General features: G+C 39.1%; 1 protein-coding gene across 10 annotated transcripts in view; it reads left to right on the top strand.

Annotated features, from left to right (window-relative positions):
* Nucleotides 1-20,573, top strand: part of ZNF644 (zinc finger protein 644) — an 81,534-nt gene that overhangs the window by 31,249 nt on the left and 29,712 nt on the right. For 8 of the 10 annotated variants that reach the window (XM_062613138.1, XM_062613135.1, XM_062613139.1 and 5 more), the window contains one exon: nucleotides 18,418-18,469. The exons of the other annotated variants lie outside the window; for them this stretch is intronic. The gene's annotated coding sequence lies outside the window, so the exon portion shown is untranslated. The remainder of the gene's footprint in view (nucleotides 1-18,417; nucleotides 18,470-20,573) is intronic. 10 annotated transcript variants of the gene reach the window in all.

The raw sequence follows: 20,573 nt of genomic DNA, 5'->3' as shown, positions 1-20,573 counted from the left end.
AGAGTGTAAAGAAATCCCTGGTGAAATAAACCAAAACAAGTCTGTCTTCTCTAAAAATACGTCAGTTTATCTTCTTGAGCACTCTAAATATAAGCTGATTTTTGATAGTTAACATTTTTCCTTGGTGCTTCTTTTTTTTTTTCCCCCTGTGTAGAGGCAAACTTCATATAGCTACTGGAAGAAAAGCGTAAGCTACCCGAGGAAACTGTGAATGCTGGTCATTCTGGATGACATATGTAAAGATACTGCCTGGGTTAAAGGATTTCATGTGGTTGGTAGTATCAGGAAACAATAGCCTTTTCATGCTTAATTAAAACCCAAACAAACAAAAAAATCCCATGCACTTTTATGCCTGTATACATTGTGTCCCCTAAATCAAAACTGGTGTTAATGAGAACTGTTCACACAAGCAGTGATGGTGTAAAAATCCTGCCCATATTGTCCACAGAAATGTAGAAAAGCTTCTCTTTGATAGGCAGGGGTGTGCAGTGGTTGCTCAGGCTTTCCTGGTGGTGTAAAGATGGACACAAACATGATGTGCCTCTACAGTACAGTCATACTGTGAGCTGTAGTCTGATTGATGCTCAAATCACAGCTGCCTGTCAGGAAAGACCATGTCATGAGTTTGCATAAAGTTCTGAGGTGTGTTTTTTCCTGGCTGTGGGAAAGGACATGATAGTCACGGATCAGTCACGTTACCTAGCTTGGGATGCGGTGTCAGGTAATGGGTGTTGTGTCTTGGTACGAAGGCTGCCCAGGTTTCTTGGGATTTTCTTGTAATTGGAGTCACCTCATTGAAGGAGAGCAAGCTTTTTTAAGTGTAAGGAACGGAAAAATCCAGAAGTGGGTTGTGCTTCATTTCTGTCCTTGTTCAACTCCACTCAGCAGCTGTTGCATTGACAAAACGTTGCAGCAACATCCTTATGTGTTGCCAATGAGGTTAAAGAGGGAGAAAGTGTCTTAACAGTGAGTATACATTTTTTAGTTTTTGTTGCACTAAATCTTAACTCAGTATTTCTAAGTGAACTTGGTAATACAGACAGCTCTCAGTCCAGGAGATACCTCTGGCGTGGGAACTGCTGGTTTCAGATGTGACTAAATCCAGCTACTAGAAGTGGTTAATCTTTAGTTGACATTTATTGATTGATACTGAGTGCTTAATCTTACGTATGAGCGACTGGTTGAAGGATGATGGAATATTTAGTAATTCATTATTTCTTCAGACTTAATCCAGAGGATGCAAAGTTCATGCTCAAATCAGAATGAAGGTCAGATTGCTGGGCTTTGGAATATTTCAGGCCTACTGTTAGTGTGTGGTAACTTTTCATTATGCTGGTCATTGCAAGTTAGATACTTGCCATACTGTTTAGGGTACGGTCTTACTCTATTCTGAGTGAAAATAAAAAAGGTAGAAGTTGCAGTCTATTTGCAGTCAGAAGTTTTATATATGTAAAGGGACATTATTTTGTGAGGATGGAGGGAACTGTAGGTGCTGTAGTGATTTGCCCAATTGCACCTGAAGACAAGGAGTGAGATGATTGTAACTTTCTTGGGCCAACTGCTAACATCCTTTGTAAATGTACTTTTCACAGCAAAGTAATGGAACATAAGAAAAATAAGGTGTAAGGTGTATGTCTCATATAATTAACCTTCTTTACAGGCTTTTACCTGATGTATCCTTTTTTAGTTTGAGTGGAAAAAAAAGAGGAGTTCCTTAACAAATGTAATCATTCTAATACTGAAAAGTAGTGATGAATCCCTCCTGCATGCCTGTTCACAGAACAGTAATTTGGTGCTTTGATAGCATGAGTTGTGTTTTATCCCATGTACTTTCCCACTGTGACTCTGATGGGGACAGGGATGGGTTTTCCACTCAAGATTTGCTTCCAGAAAAGGCAAATAACAGTAGGTCAGGGGACTACCATTGGAAAACTGTTACTTACATCTGCTTCTAAAGCATGGCAGCTCTGAAGCTGCTCCTTGCCGCTGCTGGTAGGAAGTGGTAGATACCTGTTTCTTGTTTGGCTGCAGTCAGGGGGTGATGGGTAGTGGTTATGGTTTGGGTTTGGTTTGGTTTGCTGCTTTTCATTGAATATTCTGGTTGGTAGGTTCATTATTATTATTAATAATATTATTATTATACTTCAGGTTTTGTTGTCTTGAGTGGCTGTCTTCTGAATAGTTCTGTTTGCTTCTGATGCTGCTCAGCTCTCCTAGGAATACTCTGCGATGTAATTCTTCATAACTACTTTTTGAGAAAGTCCTTAATGTTTGTAATACTTGCTGCTGATACTTTCTCAATCTTCATTGTAGACTTGTGCAACAGTTTTGTGGCTGTAGAGTTTCAAAAACTGTCTCTTAATATTAACTTTATTTTCCATATTTCTCTTTTTCAGTCAGAAGAGTCAGGAACTTCACAGAATTTGTATCTTAAAATTAGGCTTCAGCAAAACAGTGGTTGTAGTTATTGAAGTGTTTATTGTGTTTGTGATGATTTAGTTTGCAAAGAAACTGTATTCTTACAGATGTTCTTAGGAGCCTTCACCGGAGACACCAGATTCTGTGTTCCCTTGTGATAATTGGTGGGGAGGAAGGAGAAAGGGAAAGTTTTTGTTGTTACTTTTAGTTGGTTTGGTATTATAAATGATATTTTCAAGAGGACAGCCTTTGCCTGAAAAATGCCAATATAAATAAATCTGTTTCTTCACACAGAAGTGCTGCTTTTTGTGGGTCTAATACCATAGTTGTTTTGAGTGTATCTTCTGTGAGAAAGTCTTGATTGTATGTGCTGTCACAGGGAGTGGGAAGTGACAGTTCTGCAGCTGGCTTTTCCCAGCTCTCTCATAGAGTGAAGTGGGTACTCTGTCCTCTTTTGCTTCCTTTTTCTTTCTTTAATATATATATGTATTGACATAAGTGAAATCACCTAATCTGTTTTCGAGAAATACTTAAAACCTAGAACCTGTGGCGTTGAATGAAAATAACTGCATTGTATGCAAATTATAATGAATGCTAGAACTCTGAAGTGATTTTTAAAGCAGATTTTTGTCTTCTGGGAAGTTGAGAACATAATAGCAGTTAGTGCTCCCTATTAGGGTACTTATAAATGGAAAAGATATCTTTTGGCAGTTTTCTTCTGAGGAAAAAGGGAAAAGATAAGTTGGGGGAGACACATGATGATGAATTAGCCTAGATAAGCTGCAGTGGAAAAAATTAGAGGCTTTGGAGCAATTACAGAATGGGAGGGAGTAGAACTCACATGTCTGGTATGCAAACTGAACTGAAATGCTGATGGAGCTGAGGTGGAAATGTTGCATGTGTGTTACATAAACCAAAGAAGACTGTAGCTATTATTGTATATTCTTTCTGCATCCTTCCTTTGGGAAAAGCTCTGAAGGTTTATTTTGCCTGAGTTGTTTTCTTTGGTGCTTTGGGATAGTGATTGTCTTTTTCTGTGTCCTTAGAAAGACTTCAGTGTATTGGTCAATAGTGACACGTGTTGTGCTGAGAAGTGATAGGCTTGCTGATGAGCTACTTTAGCATGGATTCTCACAGACCTTTCTTTTGTTAGTGTTTTGAAGGTAGACAGGTACATCACTAGCATTCAGTGCCATGTTCTTGATGAGACTTTCTGGCTAAGTTCACTGTGATTGTTGTTGCTATTACCTGCAGGTGAAAGTGGTGGTACATAAGAGAGCTTCTTTCCTGGCCTGTGTGAGGCTTGGAGAGGAAGAGAAACAGTTTGTCCAGGAAAAAAAATGTTCCCTAAGTGTACTTTTACTGTGACTGTAAGGCTGCTGTTGCTTGTCACAATTTTACCAGCAGTAGTGTTGCATTAGCAAGCATAACTTACTTCTGCGTAAGGGAGAGAACCAAAATAGTAATGAGACTTGGGAGAAACCGTTCAGGTTCCTATGCAACCACAATGTCAGACTCTTTCTACAAATGTCATACAGGTACTGTGATAATTCATTCTTAGAAATGTTTTCTAGATGCTAAAAAGAACTTGGGAATTTGCCTTCCGGTTTTGAATCCAGTGAAGTTCTAGCAGAGGTTACCAGAGAAGATGATGTGCAAGAGGTAGACGAGCAAGGATTTATGTCAAAAATAAACAAAATACTGCAGTATTATAGTGGGAGAGGGTTTTTTTTTAATAATTGCAGGAGTTTTGTGAGTGTATGCACAGTTTATGTGTGTTCCTTTCCCATCTCTTCAGACAGATCTTTCTAAACATTTCATAGAATGATATAATCATAGAATGGTTTAGGTGGGAAAGGACCTTAAAATCATCCAGTTCCAACCACCTGCCATGGGCAGGGATGCCTCACACTAGACCATATTGCCCAAGGCTCTGTCCCACCTGACCTGGAACACTGCCAGGGATGGGGCACTTACAACATCCTTGGGTAGCCTATTCCAATGCCTCACCACTCTCACAGTAAAGAACTTCCTCTTTATATCTAATCTGAACTTCCCCTGTTTTAAGTTTAAACCCATCACCCCTTGCCCTACAGCTACAGTCCCTGATGAAAAGTCCCTCTCCAGCATCCTTGTAGCCCCCTTCAGACACTGGAAGCTGCTCTGAGGTCTCCATGGAGCCTTCTCCAGCCTAAAGAGCCCCAACTTTCTCAGCCCGTTTTCATGCAGGAGGTGCTCTAGCCCCTGATCATCCTCGTGGCCTCCTCTGGACTTGCTCCAGCGGCTCTATGTCCTTCTTATGTTGAGGACACCAGAACTGGTTACATAGAAACAAACTAAATCTTCTTTATTGTTTTCCAATGTAAGAGTATTGTGTTAGGGAACAAGATACTATGTTCTAAATTCAGGCTATACTGAGGGTAACATACTGACATTTACTAACATTGTGACTATATCCGTGTTCTGCAGTCTCTTTGGTAGTCCAGCAATGTCCATTAGGGACATTACAGAGGGTTATACTTTTGCATGAAAAGTACTCCCATATCCCAGCAGAACATTTCTTCATGTCATTTGGAGCATTAAAGGTGAGTTGGGTGGTTTTTGTCTGTTAAACTGTTTAGAGAAAAGTGGATTTGTTTGACTTCTGCAGAGTGATCATTTTGATGTTTAGGATGTTGAGTGCTGATTTAAATGCAGTTCTGCTTAATATAGTTCAAGTAACTTGGCTTTAGATCTGGTTAGTAAGCTGGTCCTGAAGCATGCTAATGCATTCTGTTTTTCAAAGGATGTAAAAATAAAGGAGGGAGGATTAATTAGTGATCCCTTGCGTTGTGGTTTCAATGATGATCTTAAAGTCTTCTTCCAATTCAGTAATATTAATACTAGGATCTAGGGTGATTTTGTACACGGTAGTCTCTCTGTGACTTCACTTTCATTCTGGCCAACAGTTTTAACTTTCCTTTTGTTCTTTTTAAGTCATCTTCTGGAATGCCATTTTCAGCAGGTGAAAGAGCATTGTTTTTTACATTCCCGATAATGTCTTTTTTCTTCCTGTTTTTTGTCACTGTATCTTCATTAGCATTTCTTCCTGACCTTAAAGGATATTTTAGCATTCAGAAATAAAAACCAAAGCTGTGTGATGTTAATCAACAGCTTATTTGAAAGAGCACAAACATAAAGTGTTACCTTTTGTTACCAGTACTCTTCTATTCAGAATTCACACTTTGTTTTTTAATAGGGTAACACTATTAAGGTAAAAAAACCAAACACCAAACCAGAAAACAACAGAACACCCTACTATGAAACGTCTCTCCCCTTCTCTTCAGTCTCACCTTCAGCACAAATCTAAGAGTTTTATGGCTGCCTATACCTCATAAAAAATTAAAGACGCAAATATCACACTGTTTTCCTCTAGATACTGTAAATTCCCAGCAATCTTCTGTTAGGCTTAAATATAGCCGAGGAATACCTTTGGTTAGGGTATTCTGAAGCCTAGTTGAGGAGAAGTTGACCTGTTCTGCCCTTTAACTTATTTTGTTTTCTGTTTTATTTGTTCTCTGAATTCTTTTGTGAATCTGGCTAAACACATGTTATTTCTTCAATTTGTAGCAATACTTTATGTATTTCTGCACTTCTAACAGGGTTCTGGAGAGTAATTCCTGGCTTTTGTTTTCTCAGAAGCTGTTTAAAGTTCATGAAGTAGGAATTGGGTAAGTTCTGAGCATTCGTATCAGAATTGCCCTAATTAAGTGTGCTTCTGTGTGTTGTCCATGAACTTAAGGAAAAGTTCCTCTCTCCTTTAAGCCATTTAAACCAGAAGATTTCACGCTCAGATATTGTCTAAGCATTTTGTGTTGATCAGAGTTTCTTTGGTGCTCCAGCTGAAAACAAACACAAAATACTAACCTTGAAAATCTTAACTTGTATGTTTACAAAATCACCAATACTGAGTTAGCTTGGGGGCCAGTCAACAGGCAGATAGTCAACTCTTTGTGGGCCTAAAAGTAGTCATGGAGCCTTTATTGATGAGGATGACTTAAGTTTTTGGGACGTAGTCAATATCTATGTGAGCTTATGAAGTCTTTGCGGGAGGTATTTTGGTGGTCATTGAAACTGTGGGTGTCCAGGACAACAGCAAAGTTTCCTTTATGTTGGGGGCTTGCTTCCATTTGTTTTAAGAAGCTTTTTACTTGCTGTTTACTTGCTAGAAGGAAATATTTGTGTCTCGGGGTTATGTGCTTTTTAGGGTGCAAGGGAGGCATGGGAAACATACAGGTTTCTTTGCCTCAGTTAAAAACCCTGTCATTTGTATCTGTATTCTGAAATGGAGTAATAATGTGAATGGCTTATGCCAGCTGTGTGTGCATTAATTTTATACTCTCAATTTTATGCAACTTCAGCCCATGCAGATCTGGTTCTTTTGTAGTACCCCTGTAATCCAGTGTAAAGCGTATGAAACAGACTGTATGTCTTGTTTCTTGAGCTACTTTTGAAACTTTGATTGGGAAATCAGTTTTGGTCAGGAAAATTGACAAATCAAGTTTATATGTTATTTTTAATCCCCAGCCAGATGAGGCGCCTCAGGACAGCCAGTTGGCTGGATGTGTACAGGTGAGGGTAACCAATATGCCTGTTGCTGTTGTCATTCCTAAAAGTCTTAACAGCTTCTTTGGGAGTGTACCAGAAGGGTGCTTTCCTGTAGCCAGAGCTACTGCTCTCATTCATCATATGATGAAGACATCAGCATTTTTAGCATGAGGTCAGCATTTCGTATGAATAGCAGTGTTATGTTACATGACCAAAATGGTGGTGATGAAGTGGCCAAACACATCCGATGTAATGGATTTTTCTTGTTTTGTTGTGTGGAAGTTATGTTGTGACCCTTAAATGTATTTGTTAGAAGCTGTATGCCCTGCCTCAGTTTATTGGCTGTGTGTCACTACAGCTGGCTAGTGAAAAGTAGGTCGGTAGTTATGTATTTGCAGGTGTGACAAGGTAGTAAAAACCAAGATACTTTGCTGCCTGTATCCAGATGAACAGAGATAAGTCTCTGCAAGAAACACTGCACACTTACACCTAAAATCCCAGACATCTTACTACTAAAAAAATGCAAATTGGAAGGACTGAGCTTGTCCACTGGTTGTTACGTGTTTGGAAGAATTAGTTTAAATAGTAAAAGGATCAAAGGTAGAAATCTTCTGATGGCTAAGCAAAAGGAAGTGAACAGTGGTACAAAATCCACAAGCATTTAAAAAAAAGATTGTTGAAGCCCTAACCTTGAAGCCTGCCTAGGTCTGCTACACCATCTTGCAATCTGACATGGAGACTCCATAGAAGTTTATTAAACTATGTAGAAAGAGACCTCAAGATACTGTGTAACCTGGGTAGAGAGACCTTGGGGTAGACCTTGAGAATATCTGCTTCATAGTAAGGAATAATTTTGAGCAAAGGCTTAGTAACTTTACAAAACACTTGGAAATGGTGTTATAGGAAACAGCCCTGTATGGAAGTTAATTAAATATGTTAGTAATAAAACTGGACACAAGGACCATGACTAAGAGCTTGCTAATGAGACATAGATGTGTCAGAGCTGATCTCTGATTGTTGTGGTTCGATGGAGTGTTCAAAATGGTAACTGTTGGTCTCATTCTACATTTCAGAGAGGTGTGTGGAGGCATCTGCCCCAGTTTGGTTTGCATACCGGGTAGTATGACCTGGGTTGTAAGACATGGGTTGTTCCTATTAAAAGAAAGGGGGGGGGGGAATGACACAGACAACTAATGCAGCTATCTAGCATAATGATGTAATAAAACACAATTGGTTTAATTATGTTGCATTGCTACAGCTTATCTAAAGTAGGAAATAGGTTTTCCTACGTAAGTAGATGATGGACAGTGTTGGAAGCCTTAAGTGCCACCAGACCAAGAGTGAACACTGAGTAGCTTAGTGAGGAATGGATTTTTACTCTCCTTAAAAAAAAACATTTTCAATAGTTATCAATAGAGAGCACATTCTAACTTTACTCCTTCACCAAAACCAGTCCTCTGTCATCAGTAAGCAGGCTCCTGTAAAATGAAGGACAGGCTTTATGTTACTAGTTATGTATATGTGACTCCCCAAAGTGATCTTTCATGTATGATAAATAATAGCATGTATATGAGCCCAGTTAGAAAGCAGAGTATTTTGTACCTTCACTTTAAATCTGGTAAACAGGAGTTGAATCTTAACTGTATAAAATGTATGTATATTTGGACAAAACTATTGCAGTGAGAATACCACTAGATTTTGTATTTTTAGGTGATTATTTTATATGGTTATTTTGTCATACTAGAACATTCCTTGTAATGATAGCTTAGTCCTCTGATGCGCAAGCAGGCTCTTTGGGAGTTAGCAGTGCTGTTTACAGATGCTAATACTCCAGAGTGTCTGTTCTGTCCTCTGCTGGAGGTTACTGTCATAGGGGTATCAGAATAACATCTCAGCCACAGCAGTTCAGAGTTCAGCATAAACCTGTCTTCATTTTAAGCTTAAGCCCTTACATATGAGATATTACTAGTTTATAAGCAGAGGTTTACAAATACTTATGGAAATGTAAGTGTGCATGAAAGCTCTAGGAAATTTATGTTAGAGTTTACATTTTCACATGCATAGAAAATACACTTCTGCTGGGGCTATGAACAAGGAGAATCCCTTTCCTGCCACGGTCTACAGGAAGAGTCAAAAGCACTGTCTAGACAGACAACAGTGGGCATTAGAGCTCGTGATCCCAGCATAGCTACCTGTTCAACTGGAACAAACTTGTGAGGAACTGAATTTGGACTTGGGATCCTGTTCTGTAGGATGCTAATAATACCAGCTCACTACTTCCTCCCATTGCTGTTACGAATGTTTATGTACTTCACTTTCTTGTTAGTGCCCTGCCGCCACATTGCTTTTTTTCAAACTGTCATGATACAAGATAGGGAGATTTTATAATTTTTTAAGAAAGAAGTGAAAACAGTGTCGTTTATCACTGATTTTGAGCTGTAGAACTTTAGGTTTAACCTGTTTTTCAGAGCTGCATTGCAGTATTAAGCAAGCCTGGAAGGTGTTTCAGGTGTTGTAATTTTAAGACTGCAGAAATGTAGAGGAGGGGATAGAAATGAATGTGTATGTTAGTTTTGTCTTAAACTGGTTTTCTAGATATAGAAAAATCAGAGATATGTCAATCCACCAAGATAATGCTTTCAGCTACAGCACTTGCTTTGGTTTTCTAATCTGTGATCTGAGAAGGGGCTGTCTGTGACTGCTGGCAATGCGATGACCAGGGCTATAAAGCCTGTTAGCTCATGATCTTGTCTTGAGGTGCATTCTTAGAGCTTGCAGTTTAACATCATGAATTGCATCACTGTTCTGCTCTTCAGAGTGTCCTGCAGACTGTTTAGTCTCCAAAACATAGATAGGTTGTTTGTTTTTAAATGGACTGCCATACTGTTCCATTTTCATTGTAAACTGAGACTGTGGGGAGTCCAGCATTAGGGAAGAGTGTTAGGTAAGTACATTAGGCTGAAGAGAGACTCGAGGGAGGTATCTGAAGTATGCAGGCAGAGAGAAAACTGCTAAGCAGTTTGCCGCCTTTGGGTTTAAACAGAGATTGCAGTAAGGACTGTTGGCTTTGAAACAGTGTTAAAGCTGAAGAGAAAATGGCTACCAGAAATCATTGTTGCTACAGTAACAACATGGCTTGACTATTAATGTGCTGCTTTAACTACTCTTAGAAAAATTGTGCGAGATACTGCTTTTACATAAAAGTGTCCTTAGTGGGAGCAGAGATTTAAATCCATTTAGATATTAATGGATATCATCAGGCTTCTTGGTTTAGAATCTGTTTATTGGGAAAACTAATTTCTATTTTCAAACCTTATTACTGCTTTTTCTACCTCCAGAAATAGCTTAATGGTTTTACTAAACTTAATGCCCATATAAAACAACCTGGGGAGGGGGAGGGTGGTGAAAAACAGAAACAAACCCTCAAAATACCAAACAGTACAGAGAATTGATCACTTCTTGTAATAATTTATAAAAACAAACAACCTGATACTATTTCACAAAAGATGTGGTATCTGGAAACATAATTCTGGTGTAAAGAAATGAAGTCTGTAATATTTGCAGGTATTTTGTATGCAGCAATGCTTTTGTTTAAGATATTTTTATATTTTGGGTTCAAAATAAAAATATGGCTGACCTAATTCCTGCTTGAAGATTTATAAATAAAGATCAGATTTTAGCGTGGAATCTACTCAGGGATCTGCATTGTATTTTCCTTCATAAGGATGCAAGTGTATGTATTGCAGAGTAAGCTCTTTGCAGTTGTTTTTTGTTTTTATTAATAGAGAAGAGTGTAGTGACATTGAAGAATTTCAGAGGTGTATAATGCAGTACACCAGGAAAGGGAAAAGTGAAGTGCAGTGAATGTGCGAAGATCAACTGATGTGTTTCTCTGCGTGTCAGGATTCCACAGGTGGCAGATTTGATGGCAGGTATGGCCTGACAGTAAACCGTCTACTCTTCATCAAGGTCCCATCTGTGTGCTGTGTCCTGTATACCTGTAGCAGATCCCATTTTTCTGTAGTTTTCTGGGAGGAAGGTTGGTGAAGTTCTCTGTCAGACTTCCCAAATGAAAAGGCATTGAGCAGAGATGAAGTTGATAAACTGTTTTCTATTCAGGAGACTTACAAAGGCTTACTCAGTGGTTAAAATTAAGAAGGCGTTTACTTAAAGTATGCATCTAAAATACATGCTTGCGTATGACTTGAAATGCAAGTATCTATACTTAGAACATGATATTTCTCAAATAGCATGTATGTTTTATTTACTTTGATTGTACCTATATAGTATTTTTATGACACAATCTTATTACACAGTTTCCTTCAGTATCTTGTACAAAACAGTCTTCTGACTGATTTCAATGGAATCCTGCCTCATTTACAGGCATCTGTACCCCATACATAAAATACAAGTTTCAAGTTCTAGAACAATGCATAGTATGTAAAGAGAGTAATTTGGACAACAGAACGTTGCTGCTTGCTGGTACACAAAAGGGGATGCACTGATTTGATGTACACAACCTTAACTTGATTTTTTTGTTATGGTTAGCCTTGCCTCCTTCATGTTTGTATTAAAATTCAGTGGGTTTTGTAGTGTAATAACACTACACAAGTCTTAACACCACTGTACAGATTGGTATTTGAAAACAAACCTTGAAATGTAACAGGCTGTTTTCTTACAATGAACACATGGAAGGTGCTACCTCAGATATTTCCAAAAGCTTTATTTTGCTTTGTGGTTTTTGATTTTTATTTCGACGCAAAATGTTTTTTTATGCGAGGCAGCTGGTTCCTTAGGGAAGCACTTCAGTGAAGAAACTTACTGGTTTGGATTTTGGATTACTTGGTTTCAGCTGAGAAAATGGGTGTGCAAACTGGGACTAGGAATTTGCAAGGAACCGTCATCAGTTTCTGTGAGGTGGGCAAGATCTCATGTAACTGTATTCTGAAGTGCATTCATGTGGTACTTAAGTAAGAGGGTGTGCCAGTGTATGTTGGTGTCCCTTATATAAAGCTTGTGTGATGATATGGTGAAGGAATATGTAGTAAATAAGACTGGTGGAGAGAGTGATTCTGTAACTGAAGGGTAGAGGCAGTTTCTGCACAAGTGATGTATTGATGAGGTTTTGCTGACTGCATAATGAAAGGAGAAGTGTTCAGTGTCAAGGATGATGCCAAGGTTATGTACAGCACCATTAATATGGAGTGGAATGATGTCATTCTGTGCTTTAAGCTTTCCTGTTTTCAGAGACGCTGTTCTACTTAAGGTATGTAAATGCAGCCAATGAAGAGCTAGTTTGTGTGGTCAAGAAAATCAGGCTGAAGGGTGACTGAAAATGTGCAGGTGTTTGTTATGCAAGTGCTGTGTTGATCCATAGCTTAAAGTGGTAGAGAAACGATAATGAAGGTGAATTATTTCTCTGCAGCTTATTGCTTATGGGAATTCTCATTGTGAAGAATGCCAGTCAATTTAGTTGGATATTGATGGACTGTAAAGTTATTAAATATCAGTAATAATTAGAGTGTTACACCTAATCTTAGCTGAGGGAGAAACTGCATTGATAGATAACCTTCAGAAACAACATCTCAGTATGTTCTCTTAAGGCCTTGAATTTACAGATGTTTGCAGAACTCCATCTTTAAACTGATGTTAGTTCAGTGCTTTTATTATGCTTTCATTTGTATGTTCATTGTTGCATATTTGCTTACTAAACAATGTATTCTTAAAGTACACAGCTCTTAAATTATGTTAGTTTCCCCTTGCCTCTCTCCAGACATCTTTCCATTTTTACTGTGGGCCTGTTGTGTATGTCTTTAAATGTTTGCTTCTTTTATCCGTTTAGTGATGGAGAGGACAAGTAACCTTTTTGGCCAGTGTATGTTTTGTTAGTCCAAACCACACTCATAGGATATTTTTGCCTCTGATGGTCTTTTCAGTTGTTTCCATTTGCATAATACAGATTTTCTAAATAATAATGAAATCTGTTGTTTGACTTAACTGGTGGTAAAAACACAAGTTGTTTTTTTTTTTCTATTCAGGCCAGTCTCTCTGACTGCTTTTATCCCTGTAATGATACTCCTGTTAATGTTGCATTCTTCTAGTTGTAATCTTGTTTGGACTGAAGCAGCTTCACAGCCTGAGGTGTGATCAGTTGTGTTCATTCCTAACACTGTCACACTTCTCCTTGAGGTGCTTCACCGTCCCATACGGTGCTGTCAAAAAGCACAACTTTCTCCAAGTAGCAAAAGAAGAGATTTCAACACTTCCATGTGAAAGCCCCACCACAGCTTTGGGAACTGTGCATGTAGCTTTTACTGTGATGAATCCACAAAGGAAGAGCTGTAACTTCTTTGAACTGATTTCAGATAACTCTCAAAATCTGTCAAGAGATTCAAAATGCAGGAGGCTGTCTTCTTTCCTGTAGTCCCTTGCTTGCTTTTGTTCACTCACTGAAGATTCTTTGAAGTCAGAAGCATCTCCATTAAAAGGACTTAAATTTTATCTCTTCATATTGTGAAGTATTAAGTTGTTGCTTAATTTGACTTCTGGATAATTCAAGCTTCAGTAGGTTATCCTGCACTTGAAGATTGCTTTTCATTAACTATTGTAAGAAGAATGATCTCTATTTTTTCCTTTGCAAATTAAATTTAGGTAAATTTCCTTGTTGCATTTATAATTCAGTTGGTTAAGCTGAAGTTTGAATAGCATAAATGGAGAGAACTTCTACAAATCCTCAAAGGGAGTTAATTTTGTGGTATTAGAAAACCTCATGTTTACATTTGAGTGATGATTTAAATGGAGCTACACTGAATGTTAGTTCTAGATATTTGTGGGTACTGAATGTAGATGAAGTTATTTTTATACTGTTTAATAGAAATCAAAGAGCATCAAAGCTTCTGCAAACAGAAAGAAGGAAGCTATATTTTGTACAGACAAGGTCATTGCTGACTACTTGTGAAGAAAATGGCAGTATATCTTGTATTTAAACAGCTTTTCAGCTGTATTAACTGATTTAGGATACTATTGTCAACTAAGCTTTTGCCTTTTTAGTCCTTTTCTGAAGTGATTTTATCCTTCGTAGTTGTGTGTAAAATTTTAGCTGGAGCTTCTTCTGGGTTTCTTGTAATAGCCTTTTCTTAGAGTAATCTCTGCTTTCTGCTGGCTGATTTTTCCTGCATTGATTCTTAGAATTGTTAGATTTCTGTAAGATTACGGACATTTATGAGAGCTGCATCAGATATTAGAATGAAATCATCCCGTTTCCCCCCCCTCCCCCCCCCCCTTTTGAATTTAGCAGATTTTAATGCTGGGATGGCAATATCCTAATAAATGTAAATGCTGCATCTCAACCAACTAATCAAAGTTTGTAAGTCCTAGAAAGCACTTGAAAATCAAGCCTACAGTTGCAAGCTTTTTGCTGTGTTTTTATCTTAAGCTGGTGAAATGCACTGTTTAGCCACAGCTTACACCAGCAAAAGTAGTTTGGACAGTATAGTTTGTTCTACCCTTTGTTTCTTCCTCTTCCTTCCTTCTCCCACAAGCATATTCATCTATAGGGTCAAAAGCTTGTTTTGTATTGCAGGTCTCTTTAAGAGCAGCCAACCAGCAAAAGAAAAAACTTACCACACCAAAAAAACTTCTCTATGAATTACATTCCTGACTGCAGCCATTCCAGGAGAACATGGTGGTTAAAGATGGTTAAGTGTCTTTTCCCAAATAGGTGTACATGTGTCAGTTAGCAGAGATCTGTTAGGAAACTATTGTGAGCAGTTGTTTTTCCTCTACTTAATACGGGCTGATGCCAGCCTTATGAAGTTTAACCATGCCAAGTTCAAGTCCTACACCTGAGTTGAAGCAATCCCAGGCACAGCTGCGGGTTGGGCAGAGAAGAGATTCAGAGCAGCCCTGCAGAGAAGGACTTGGGGGTGCTGATCCATGAGAAAATGAACATGAGCCTGCTTCAGTGTGCGCTCGCAGCCCAGAAAGCCAACCGTATCCTGGGCTGCATCAAAAGGAGCATGACCAGCAGGTCGAAGGAGGTGATCCTGCGCCTCTACTCTGCTCTCGTGAGACCCCACTTGGAGTATTGTGTGCAGTTCTGGTGTCCTCAACATAAAAAGGGCATGGAAATGTTGGAACAAGTCCAGAGAAGGGTCACGAGGATAATCATGGGACTGGAGCACCTCCCGTATGAAGACAGACTTGAGAAAGTTGGGGCTGTTCAGCCTGGAGAAGAGAAGGCTGCGTGGAGACCTCATAGCAGCTTTCCAGTATCTGAAGGGGGCCTATAGGGATGCTGGGGAGGGACTCTTCATTAGGGACTGTAGTGATGGGACAAGGGGTAACATGTTAAAACTGAAACGGGAAGTTTAGATTGGATATAAGGAGGAAATTCTTTCCTGTTAGGGTGGTGAGGCACTGGAATGTGTTGCCCAGGGAGGTTGTGAATGCTCCATGCCTGGCAATGTTCAAGACCAGGTTGAACGAGGCCTTGGGTGATGTGGTTTAGTGTGAGGTGTCCCTGCCCATGGCAGGGGGGTTGGAACTAGATGATCTTAAGGTCCTTTCCAGCCCTAACTATTCTATGATTCTATTTACCCATGAGTGAGATGCTTGTGCTTCTTTAAGCATTCTCACCTGTGAGAATCCATCTGTGTTTCCTTAGCACCACTGGGGGTACACTTGACATATCTCCCGTCTCCACCACTGCGGTTTTCTTTCTCTTCCTGTTCTCTGCCCTTATCAGAACAGCAGCTGCTTATCAGTGATCAGAAGCCTCACCATTGCACAGCAGTCCTTGTACCTGCTGTGGGCCCCTTTTGAGTGGCAAGGCCTCAAGGTGAATGCTCTGGAACTATATTTCCTACCTGCTTTTGAGTCTCTTGATGCTGTCTTTATTACTGGTGAGGGAGACTGGCTTTCATTCTTGTTTCCTTTTCCAATAATGAGAATTAAGACAGAAAAATCAGAGCCAAAGCATTTGTGATTTTGAAATCTTCACCTTTCCCTAAGGAGTCTTGGAGAGCTACCCCTCCTGGATCTGATAGTAAAGAATTTCAGGTGCTCAGTTATTCCAAATGTCAACACCCTTGAAATGAAGGGTAGGTGTTAGAGTTTGATTGTACTGGCATGAGAGGAATCTTCTCTGACAGCAGAATGACCTTTGAGAGTTGAGTGTTGCTTAAGTACTGTAGGTTGGATTGCTTTAAGCAGTGAGAGTCTCAGTGCTGTCAGTAGTTTGGGCTAAAATCTGGTGTCTTTCTGTGGATTGCATTGACTTCATTAAGACGTTTGCATGCCATGGCATGACCTGTCACCCATAGGGTGGAGCTTTGAACACAAGTGGGTTTAAAACCCCAGAAAGGGGAGTTAATTCTGCAGGGCCCTTTGAAGTTTGTAACACAGGGCTGCAGTGGCCAGCCCTTTGGTGCTTCAGCAGTTTGCTTGCCAATCATCTTCTTGGTGAGACTTCTGTCACCTTTCCTTCAGCCAGGCAATATCCCAGTTACAATGGCCCATCTTCTCTCTTCACTTCTCTTTCCCTCTGTGCGTTAGGGAAAGATTTATCCCCCAAGTGGTCTGCGAGCTCCCTATGAACCAAAGGGTACTTGCATTTAAGTTTTCTCCAGAGCACATTCAGTGAGTACAAGAGTAGCACATACCCTCGAGACAGGCAGTGTAGGGTAAGACTTCCCATCTTATGTCAACAGAGTAATAGATTGCTCCAAATTAATGTGTTTTCATGAAAAAGCTGTTAGAGTGAGTAACTGTATTACCGCACTGATCTGCAGTTGTCCGGGCTAAATCCTTTGATGCAAAGATTTTGTCTGCACTTGAATCACAAGCCATGAAATCTATGTTGAGAACAGTTACTGCTGATGTTCAGCTAATTGCAGTGTTCAGAAGATGTGAGAATTGCTACAGTGGTGGTGTGAGATCATTTTGCAGGGAGGAAGACGTTGATGTAGTTCTTACCTGCAGTGAGAGAACTGTTTGGCTGGGATTGACTCTCCCCAGACGAAGTGCACACACAGGTTTACTGAGGTGTCTGGTTTAGTGCTGATATTAGTGTTTGATAATGTTAAAGCCTGTAAAGACTTTGGATCCCATTTCTTGAAAGGTGTTATGGCTCTTCAAACATGCATGGTATTTTGTGGGTGTTTTTAACTGTAGCTTTACATTTACCTTCTGTAACACACAGCAGGGCTCCGTTACTGTTTGCAAATAACACTTCTGCTTCTCCAGGCACATGAACATTACTCTGAAAGCTGACTAAAGAATTTTTGACTTTTTTCTGTAGTACATCTTACTTGAGAAATGAGCATATATTTTGAATAACAATAATGCATAAAGGCAACAGGTTTATGTGGTACTTAAGAAATGATCCTGGGGCTAGGGAAAGGAGTTCGGAGACTTGTCTTCACTTGCTTTATATTGCCAGAAAGACTTCTTTGAACGGTCTGTCTTTTCTTACTCTTTGTAATCTGGGGAGGTGGCTTTGACACAGTTACAGGTTAACTGGGGAACTTGGAGTCATAAAGCTGCATGTGATCAAATTGAGGGAAAGAATCTTCCACAGTATTTGAGGATGGATATCTGTTTCATAGTTACTTCTGGTAATACATACATCGGTTTAGGTACAGATAACCTTCCCTGTAAAGCTTTATGCTGGTAGTTGCGTCTTCATTAGAAGTAGACCCAGAGATGCTGTACCCAAATCCATTCTTGCTTTTTTGCAGCTTCAGTGACTTTTGGGGTCTCTTCCAAATGTTATATACTCTGATTATCTCCAACTAGGAAGTGAAGTACTCCCTCTATAGTTAGTTCTGTTAAAGATCCATGAGCAAAACTGAGATTAGAGCATTTAATCTTAATTATCTTTCATGAAGGCAAAGTAAGTAATGATTTTAAAATGGCCCAGCCAGCCTTAAAACAATAATCACAGTTTTGTCCTAGGAAAGGCAACGGAGTAGTGAGGCCCAGGCTTAAAATTGTCCAACACTTAATCTTGGATATGTTCATCATTTTTCCTTGAAAGATTTAAAAAACATTTGTAACCATTTCCTTTAGGTGTTTCATTCCCCATCCAGGGACCTTGAAGGCAGAGCTTTTCTGGCCTGTAACTCCTTTTCTCCTGTCCTGCTCACTTAGTTTAATAGCCTGTGTGTATTTGACAGGATTTCTTGATGGATCTTTAATTGAAGTACCAACATCTGTGTTATTTGAAGATTACATGTGTATTTGGGTGAAGACCACTGGAACTTTGATATTTCTACACTGAGACAAAACTGATGGAGTACTTGTTTAGCTGTGAATTTCTTATCTCTGTGCTTTGTCTGTCTTGTCTCATAGTCTAGAACATGAGCAGGAAACAGTGGTATTTGTACAGTAAGTTCTTGTTTTATTTTGCAGGTTTGTTTTAATGTGGAAGTGGATCTCACAGCTTCATGTAAATCAAACAAAGGTGAGTAGGAGTTTTGTGGATGCTGCTTTTCTTGGGGGGGGAAATGGGTGTTCTTTCCCCCCTACCCCAAATTCCTTAGGTCCATTAGCGTATACTGCTAAACACTCAAAAAGCTGTCAAGGAATTCTACTAGCTATTGGGAACCAAAATGCTGAGTACTTCAAATTAATTTCATCCTCTACACATTATCCACCTGGTTTCAAAGTACTGAAAGTGTACTTTGCATTGTGAAAGCAGCTGTTAAACTTGCACTTACTCGATTAATAAATAACTGTGTGGGAAACTTGACCAGCTACCAGAATAGCATCTCAAAATTTTAATAATGAAATTCTCTTGAGTTTAGGTTTGGGTTTTGTTTATTTTTTTTCCCCTCAGGGACACTTCTGGGTGCTATTTGAAAGACAAAAGTCTATGAAGATTTACTGCTGGTACTCATGAGCTGTAGAACTTGGGTGTCTATTTGCAAATGCAAAGTGTCAGTCTGGGAAAATTGTTCTGTAACTTTGGCATTTGTCCCACCCCCGCATTATTTTGAGGAAAAAAAGAACTTAGCCCAGATTTTGTTTCTCTTCATGTTACTTGATATTCTACTTCAGGAAAACCTTGAACTGTAATATTAGTCTCTTCTCCATTAAATTTTGTGAAATGTAACAGGGACCAGTTTGCTTTAGTCTGTTTTAGCTTGAGTCTTTCAAGAGTATCTTTAGGTAAGGCACCACAGTTCAGTAAATTCTCTGCTGTGGAAACAGGGCATGATGGACTTGTGTACACAGGCTTCCATACCAAACAAAAGCTGGCTTCTCGAGTTTCCTGCTTGCTACTTGACCAATATGCCATCTTTGATACAGCTTCTTGTGGTGACCTGGTGTTTTGAAAAGGTGAGAGTAAGATCCCATTTGCTCAGATGGGCTTGTTCTTTAGCTGTAGATGTAGTTTTAAAAATCATAGAATGTTTAGGGTTGGAAAAGTCCTTAGGATCACCCAGTTCTAACTCCCAAAATGTAGTATGTGCATTTTAAAATAGACGTGTCTATTGTGTCTTCTGCTCTGCAAAGACTTTTCTTAGTGCTACTGCTGTCAACTTTAAAATACTGATTACAGCAGAATGCTTTGTGGGGAATTTAAAGCAACACTTTGTTCAATGTTGTTCCTTTGTATAATGTACAACTGATTCAGGACTTTTGATTATGGATTGCCTTCTGTACTATGAACAATTAAAAGTAAGCTGTACTACTGTAGCATGCATATAATCAGATGTAGACGATGTTTACTGCCTTAGCTTGACTTTGCAAGTTTCTGGAATGTGTTGCTTTGAGAAAACGAATAAATACAACTCTGCAAAAGAAAATACTTTATCTGAGGATGAGTGCAAAACAAGAATCATGGTTACAGAAGGGACTTATATTCTCAGTAAGATTTAGATTGTTCCCTGTGCCTTCTCGTGCTTTCAGTACTTCATGCTTACAGTTTATGTTCTGTCTCTTCTTAATTTATTGTTATCTCATTACTGGTTTAAATGCAGAAAATTAGTTGAGAAGTCTATATAAATAACTGAGTATGTTCTTTAAGCATGAGATCATCTGAATGAAACTCCAAAGACCTTTCGTCTTAATGGTAGTTGTCTGTGTATAATAGAAAAAAGCTGGTCTCTGAGGGGAAAGCCTCTGCTCTTGCATACATAACAAGAGGGCAGAAAAAATGTGTAAAAGAATACATGGAAACAGTGTAATGGCGTTTGATCAGTGTTGTTATTGCTTGGCGGAGATCTTGAGGTTCTGACAGTTCTGTAAAGATGACAACTGAATAGTCAGTAAATCAATGCAAATATTACGCATTTATCAGGGAACAAAACAAAAACCAGAAGAAAACAAAAACCAGATCTGGTTATACAAATTTGTGGTGTATCATAGATGCATTGCATTGCTATGTGTATTGCTTCTTGAGTACTAATCTAGTTCTGGGACTGAAAAATGGCACAGAACGTTCAGAGAAAGGCAGCAAGGAATGCAAACTTGTCCTTTTGCGTAATCTTATGTCATTTAAACCAATAGCTGAAAGTGGGATTTAATGATTCACTCATTTTACTTGTACACTTGACCAGGAT

The sequence above is a fragment of the Pezoporus occidentalis genome, unplaced genomic scaffold (assembly GCF_034315485.1).
Source record: "Pezoporus occidentalis ecotype Australia unplaced genomic scaffold, CSIRO_AGI_Poc_V1 ctg164, whole genome shotgun sequence".
Lineage (NCBI taxonomy): Eukaryota > Metazoa > Chordata > Aves > Psittaciformes > Psittacidae > Pezoporus > Pezoporus occidentalis.
This window is presented reverse-complemented; position numbering and strand designations above follow the sequence as displayed.